The sequence below is a fragment of the Limulus polyphemus genome, unplaced genomic scaffold (assembly GCF_000517525.1).
Source record: "Limulus polyphemus unplaced genomic scaffold, Limulus_polyphemus-2.1.2 Scaffold288, whole genome shotgun sequence".
Classification (NCBI taxonomy): domain Eukaryota; kingdom Metazoa; phylum Arthropoda; class Merostomata; order Xiphosura; family Limulidae; genus Limulus; species Limulus polyphemus.
Window position 1 is genome coordinate 324,754 of NW_013665898.1, and position 8,178 is coordinate 332,931.

Below are 8,178 nucleotides of genomic sequence, written 5' to 3' on the forward strand. Positions count from 1 at the left end.
GTAGCATTTCGCCACAATTTAATTCTTCGTATTGATAGCCGACACTGGGCAGCAGGTATATAATTGAATAGAGTTGTTTAAACATTTGTTTAACAACAAGTAAAAACCTAGAAGACAGTTTTGCTTAGAGGAAATGGATTGTGGAGATTTGTTATTTTACCATTTGTATTATGTAATGCACCTGCTACGTTTGAAGGACTAAGGGAGTATGCTCCCTCTTAACTACCCTGGAATATCATACGCATATACTTCGATGACATAATCATGCATGGGAAGCTTTAATAATGACCATGATTAACTAAGGAAGTTTTGAATTGAAAACCTTAAGCTTAATGCCAAGTTTCTGAATTGTTACATCAACAAGCGAGTTTCATGGGACCAATTTAAAAGGGAGAAAATATCTACAGACCCATCAAAGATTGACTTCATCCAGATTTGGCTATACTGCAAAATCTATGTGGGTTAGGAGGATTTCTTAGACTGCATTCTCTATTTTCATTTTGTAAAATCATTCACTGACAAAGCTTATCCTCTACACAAATTATTTTAAAACCAAATATGTTTTTTGAACTGCTGATTTTGAATAGGAATTTAACAATCTAAGAAAGAATTATCCAGTACTCCTGTATTAGCATAGTCAATTCTTGAAGATCTGCTCATTTTAGGTTCAGATTTTTGGGATTTTGCAATAAGAGTAGTGTTATTACAAGTACAACATTAAAAAAATGTGTAATTGCCTACTATATAAAGGCAATGAATTCTTCAGAAAGGAGACACTGTACAACCAAAAAAGATCTACTAAATGTTGTTTGATCCCTAAGTCACTTTTATCATTATCTTTATGTTCAAAGATTTACACTCTAAGTAGACCGTGCAGCAGTGAAGTAGATGATGAATTGTTGCAACCCCCAAAGACCAAAAAAAAAGAGGCTTGAAAAACTCCAGGCTACAACTTTAACATGATATATCACCCTGGATGGAACCCTAACACTCAACTGAAATATGCTCAGGCGAAAGATACGAGTTTGAATGCAATTAGTCAGTGAATCAGGAATGGCACAGAATAATCCTCATGGCAAAAGTCATTCCATACAGCCCAAAGACAAAAATGTATTGGGCTCATTGATTTTGAATTTAGTGAAGTATGTAATGAGAAATTTTGACCTTTCTTAAATGACATTGCAAAGCATCTTTTATCCGACTTTTAAAAGCTTTTCCCAATACTGATGCAAATCTAATATACCTATAGTTACTGTGACACTTTTTATCACTTCCATTGAAAAAAAGGAGTAACCTTAGCCAACTTCTAGTTTTCTGGTACATGCCCACTATTCAAGGCAAATGGCTCACATATCAAAACAAAACAACAAAACATTAGTCCATAATGCAATTTGTTAGCAATAATTTTGCTTCAAAATATCCTATCAGTTCATAATTAGTTGTTCTATCTGCAAGACACATGTTACCTTCACTCCAAGAGTTTAACTGAAGTGTTGGATCATTTCTCCCAATTTTTTGCCATATATTTTCATTTATCACTGAATAATCCGAATCAGTATCAATACGACCTACTACTTTCACTTCATTAATGTTTAGTGTTAGATGTGGCAGATCCATTTTAGATGTCAAATAGTTAATGAGAGTGATTTTACTTTCATGGGATTCAAAACCTCTTTTTTTTATCCATGCTCTCGTTTCCGGACCGTTGTCCTTTGTTTCTTTGTTCCCTGTTTACATACCTTACTTTTTTAGGACGATACATGGAAAAGTGCCCTATGTGATTACAAGTATAGCGTCTCACAAGTCTGTTACGATGTTCATTTATGTTAATCACTTCACTATTAGCAGTTTCTTGTTTATCATTCCGGCGATGCTCGTATGGTTTTGTAAATTTTAGCACATTAGTTATAGATACAAAGTGGTATTCTAAGTATTATCATAAAGAAGCGTGCAATTGTGGTATTATACACTTCACAATTTCTCTTTCTGTAACTTCACAGTTCCATAATTTATAAGTTTCACCATTTTCCAAATAAACATCTCAAATGATTCCCGTACATTAGTGTGGTACTTTTTAATAAAAGATTTCCTTAGGCAATTCGATATCATCTAACACTGCTGGGTACAAATTATTCAAGCTTTCTTTAAATTCTTCCCAGTGTTTGAAAGTCATTTCTGATTCAAAAGCCTTCCACCATTCTAGTGGCCCTTCCCTCAAACAAAAAGCTACAGTTTCAACCCATTTATTCTCAGATACTTGGTACATATAAAAATGCCTTTCTATACTCTTAAGATTCGCTAACTTCAATAGTAACATAGTTATTTCCCATTTCAACTCAATTTATTCTTTTGTTTGTTTTGTTTGTAGTTAAGCACAAAGCTACACAATGGGCTATCTGTGCTCTGCCCACCATGGGTATCGAAACCCGGTTTCTAGCCTTGTAAGTCCGCAGACATGCCGCTGTGCCACTAGGGGTGCTTAAGTTATTGCTGAATTACTCACTCGATACTGAATTTAAAAAAATCCAAAGTCACAATTCAACCTCTGTGAAAGAGGACCCTGTTCTGGCACCAATGTAACAGTCTAACATAACACGTCATTAGAACAAGGATTCAACAAAAAACAATTTATTAAACTGTAACATCACTTGGAATATAATTTAGCAATTACCAAAAACACATTTAATAAACATGTGTCTAGCAAGAGGGCCAGGCATGGTCTGGTGGATAAGGCGCTCGACTCGCAATCCGAGGGTCGTGGGTTCGAATCCCACTCCCACCAAACATGCTCGTCCTTTCAAAGAGGGAAGGCTGTCAAGTGGGTTGCATCCTTGACGTAAGAAACAGCTTTAGAAACGATGGCAGAGCAAGAACTTTTTACTAATGTTAATGAACAATAGAACATAAATATTGATATTACTTTTTCCAATAATGGAATCAGAAAAAAGAACCAGAAAAAGAAAAAACCTAATTCCAAAACCAACAGAACAAAACACAATGTTACAAAATTAATTTTTTATGTTAATAACAATATCGAGTGACAAAAAGCAGTAATTCACTAATTATATCGTGACTCTGTTTAGTAACTTTCTTAGGTCTCGAGAGTACATCTCATGTGATCATAAATTTACATAACCTTTTGCAACATTAATGATATCTGTACATCACCACTAGTGAAGCTGGTACTAGTTTCATAATACATACATATTTACTCAAAATAAACGTGATCAGCAGGAAGGTGAGTTGGGGTTTTAATGTAACTAAAATTTATCAATAAACTAAACGATAGTAGGAATGATAAATGAATGCTAAACAAAACCATAACGAAATAAAATTAGAATTTGCTATCTCACAACGTCATGCCAGTTCCATTTTATTTGAGTGACATTATTAATCCCTTGTACTTAACAATTAGCTCCTTTATTTTAGCTTCCCTACATCATTAGCCCCTATGTGTACTACAAAGACTGTATCACTAATAGCACCCTTCAGTGCATCACTTGCTCTGTCAGTTATATCTTCCACCCTGCCCCTAGATAGCATAATCCAGGACACCAATTAAAGATAAAAGCTATTTTAACTGACACAATGCACAACCATACTCTACGTAATTTCAATAGCGACTGGAAGCAAAGACTTACCCCTCAAAAGCTCAGTGTGTGCAGTTGCAAAGAAAACCCTTTCTAGACAGGAAAACCTTCAGCAAGTAATTATTGGCTCTCCCTTCCAGTGAATAGTCTTGATGATCCCTCAATGATCCCTTTCCAGAGATCTATAGAGATAACTGATGCATTTTAGTCGTCATTTGATTACCTCAATAAGAGGTTCAACACTAGTCTATTGGACGACACTTCAGCACAGTCTATCACTGAACAGTGAATATGACATTTATACACCTGGAGAGATGTACATGAATCATAGAACTAATTACAATAGACATTTCCATTCTGAGTTGTACAAAGTATTGTGTGTGATGAAGATCTGCACGTTACCTTATTATTCCCACTCAGATGAGTTGGAAAAATAGATGATACAGACTGTCAGATATATGTTCAGAAAATTTGTTAATACCAGTGGGACAAATTATGATGAATGTGCCATGCATCGTGATGGTATGTCCCACAACAGAACAGAGGTAACCAGTTGTCTAAAATGGCAACTTATGTAGACGTGATGTATGGTCCACTTCTTAGTTTCATGGTATCTACATGTCCTCAAGCCTGTGAAAAGTGGTTGAGAACAGCACTGGAGGATGTGCAGAAGTTTGCACACTAGGAACTAGGAAAGGCAAGCAGTATCACAGAAAAGATGTCACAACAAGACAATCAAGGAGAGGAACTTCTATCATGGATACTGGATCTGGTAGTGATACGTACCTGCAACATGTAAGATGCTTGGCTCGGATTGAATTGGTCTACATCTATTACTCATATACATTGGTCCTTTGATTTATTAGATCCAGCATTCATGGACCTCACGCAAGTACTTCTAAAGTATCATTAATCTTGAATTATCTGTTATCAGAGTTTGAGGCTAATGAGTATGAGGAAGATAAAATTGTTATACAATTGTTTTCAATAAGTCAGATGAGTAAGCACATGAAAAGACACCAAAAAGCTCCTGTTGTTGGCCACTTTACGAGTGATAACTACCTAATCATTATGGCTTGGATTAAGTGAGAGACTAGTTAGAAGGATTATTTGGTCATGCTGCCAAATCCCCTTTTGTAAACATTATTTTAAGTAACTATGCAAACTTTAGTAAATTTAATTTGAACTTGTGTAATTTAATGTTTTCTTTTAATGAACCAATTTTATCATAGCTTTGGATTATAGAAGTCTTTAGCTAATAAGTTAAGCATTTGCAGCTGTTTTACTATTTTAGTTAACTTGCAGGGTTACTTTTTCTTAGTTTATTCAAGTTTAGTGTAATTTAGAAAGTGAAACACAATGAACTTGTAAGAGAAACTGTTAAAGTGATTTCATATTATTTGCCAGTTTAACACATCCTCTAGACGCACATGTCCTTGTGCTTAACAAATATCTTGCATTTGTGTACTATCTCATTCTGTACAACGAACATAATCAGAGATAAAGGAGAAAAATACTCCCTGACTTTATTTCTGAGTCTTCACTGAAAAGGTTTAGGGACCCTTGCTTTTCAAGTTCCTAGGTAATGATGTAAGATACTATATATGCACTATAGGATACAATTAACACTCAAGTACCAGCTAGAAAAGCAATGTAGTCAACAATTGCTGATTGAATGGGCTTTGTGAGCCCCTTGGTTGTGATACTAGATACCATGTATGCATTACATGATCAAATTACTACTCTTGTAATAGCTAGAATAGTTGTTTGATCAATGAACGAAGAGCTGGAATGGCTTAACCACTCTTTATTTTTGAGCCCTTAAGTGATGATGTAACATACGATGTGTGCACTCAGAGTACAATTACTACTTGTGTACGAGCTAGGATACTCAGGTAGTCCAAGACTGCTGACTGAAACGGTTTAACAACCATTGCTTTCTAAGCTCCCAGCTGGTGTTGCAAGATACAATGTATGCAATGCAGTGTATAATTACTACTCGTGTAACAGTTAGGATGGTTGTTTGGTCGATAAACCAACAATTAAAAGACTGTTGTGAACCTTGCTTTCTGAGTACTCAAGTAATCTTTCTGTTCTCTTATCAGAATAGTGGCTGTTCTATCAAACAATTCAATCAGTTCTCTAGAGAAAAGACTGCTATGCCCATAAGTATGTATGACTCCTCCGTGTGCAGTGAGAGAGAGTTCTCCACAAGCACAGAAAGTGAATTAGATGACTGATATCAATGGAATAGGTCTTGATTCATAGAGGTTACCGATTTTTGCTTTGCTAGGGTACCAATTAACAGGTGTTGATGCTACAGTAAGAGATGAGAGTAATGGGTGGGCTCATGCCACGAGTTGTGATTGGTAACATTTAACTGAAGTGTAAGCAGTGGCGTGCAGAGGTTCTATGATGCCTGGGGCCTTGCACCTAAGACCTTGGGGAAGGGCGGAAGGGGTTCTACTATTCGATTCGACTCTTTTCGTTGGATGCCCTCCCGATATGGATGCCCGGGGTCCCGGCACTTTCGCCCCCCCCCTTGATGTGTAAGTGATTTGAATCTACCCTTAAAAGTAAAATTCATAAACAGTGTAATTCAATATAACAATGGTAAACTTGGTATACTAAATGTTCTATTATGCGAAATATTTTCAATCAAACAGGTGGAAATATTTCCAAATCATACAGTTTTTGACTATATTATTACCAATTTAGTGCAAAGACTGTTACAATTTATAAAAATGCAGACTACGCATGTAACACCAGAGGCCAAATGTAACACCTTTCTGCAAGGTGTAGCAACTCTTCTCTGTGCTCAGCTAAAGAAAGCCCAATGGGGAAAGAGATGTAGGTGTTAACGAATTTCCAAGTTCAGAAGAATCAGGTCGGCATCTGTCCAATATTCGATATAAATTGGTCAATTGTTCACTAGTATGAGCACTCTTGCCAACCCCCATTTATTTCCTATCAAACTTTGGCTCTGTTTTTATAACAATCAAATGGTAGTGAAGGGAATGCAGTGAAGTTAGGGGACAGCTGGGTACCTTAGTTTTGGCAGTGAGAACTTCGGAAATTACCTCTGAGGTGTATTTGAAGCTCGAAACCTGAGAATAACTTCTTCAACTGTAGTCTAACAAGCAGGTTAAACAAGAGGACATGGCAGCTTTTAGACACAAAGATTGATCACAAGCTAATTTTTGGTTTTCAAACTTTGTACTGACAGTATTTTCAGGATATAGTATGTTTGTAATCAGGACATTGTAATTTAATCCACATTTTTGATTGAGTTTATGTAACCAGTTGAAGTTCTTTTGGCTATGCGTTTTCAATGCTAGTTTTTCCTATTTTTAACCTACTATTTCTCTGTATTGCAGAAAACCTACCCTAATCACTGCTGCATATGGAAGCAGTTAATTGTGAATCAATTTTGTTTGATTTTTTTTTTAATGTTTTGGAGTTTTTGGCATTGCCTACTACAGCATGGGCTGGTCTTACTTTCATGTCATTAGAACTTTTAGATGAAGATACATTGTTCGATTATGCATCTGACATGTGAATTCTGGAGACTACGACTTTGGGGTTAGCTCTCCAGTCTACAACATCAAAAAATGCCACCTACTACCTCACGACGAGACCTCTATCCTGACAACAGAGCGCAAGGAGTCAGGTATGATGGGTTCTTGACGTCTAGTGTGTCAGCTTTCCATAGAATATAGCCCTCATAAATCCAAGCCCGACCCAAGAACGAGATGATGGAGCACTGAGAGAAAAATTACAAGTACTCTATCAGAGGATATTTCACTTGTTACAGCAAGATATTTTCACAAATTTGCCAGTTAAAGAGATCTGTCAAACCAGAAGGTAATTCCAGGGATCCATAGCCAAACGATCAAATGGCAGCTACCATTGTAGCAACATATCAGTCACTCCAATGGCTCGAGAGGCAAAGATGGAGAAAGTATTATCTTCACAAACCCTTAACTGAGGTGAAACAGCAGTTCGACCTTCAGCAGATAGCAGTTTTAACCCTATCCAGGTTAGCAGAGTAATATTGTGTCATCCCTGTTTGTTTTGTACTCACAGTTAGGATGCTGAATCTAGATACAGAAAAATTTTGTACACATTTTCTACATAATATGTAGTTTGTGATTGAATACTTATATAATTTAGTTTAGTATTTAGGTTGTGAATTTTTGGAACTTTTGTTTTAAAATGCTAGTTTTAAACACATTTAAAACACTTCCTTCAACTGAGAGTTTGTTTTTTATTGAATGCCTAAAATCGTGTAAATATATCCAATAGAATTATGTTTTCAATAAATTGTAACTGTTGAGTCTGCGTTGTTCTAATAAAAGCATGCATATTTTCTCATCCGTTCATACAAACTCTTACAAAAAAAGTAACTACTTAAAATATGAAAGAAAAAAATTGGATTTTCTAAATGTTATTGGGCAAAAACTTCCATTTTATACATATAGCCAGCTAGGTCTAACTTATTTTATGTTCATCAATAATTTATATTTCATATTTATCTTTACTTATTGAAGTAGTTATATAGTTATAAAACTAGAATAAAACACCGATG